Raw genomic sequence first — 522 nt, 5'->3', positions numbered from 1 at the left:
ATTGGCACAACGCTTGTTACATAGGTTGAGGAGAAAAGCTTAAGGGAATCAAACATTGCACTATCTACGTATCCATATCTGCAACCCGAGTTACTAAACTCGTAAGGATGTCTTAACACCTAATGCCCTAAAACCCTAAAACCAACTAATCTAGGAGTTATTAGCCGAAAGCTCATTACATGGGTAAAATATGCATTGTGTTTTACTTTATATGTGTATATATTAAAAAAAGAACAAAAAATAATAATCTCAACCCAAGGAAGTTAACCTTAAACATTAGAACAAAAATTTTATTTTCTTTCAAGAAAAGCCTCATAACTGTGTTGATATATTGAGCACAAAAGAAAGGTTTATTAATATCTTATTTAAGAGGTGGTGAGTATATATATAAATTTAATGAGAGTTTGTTTATCTGGATAGATTAATAAAAGTTGAATGATGAATGTCTTGCTTTGTGGAATTTGCAAAAAAAAATTCTATTTTAACGCTTTGATTACTAGGGACTAGTAATAACCTGGTTGG

This window comes from Populus euphratica, unplaced genomic scaffold (genome assembly GCF_000495115.2).
Source record: "Populus euphratica unplaced genomic scaffold, PopEup_1.0 scaffold201.1, whole genome shotgun sequence".
Classification (NCBI taxonomy): Eukaryota; Viridiplantae; Streptophyta; class Magnoliopsida; order Malpighiales; family Salicaceae; genus Populus; species Populus euphratica.
Note: the sequence above shows the minus strand (reverse complement) of the source record.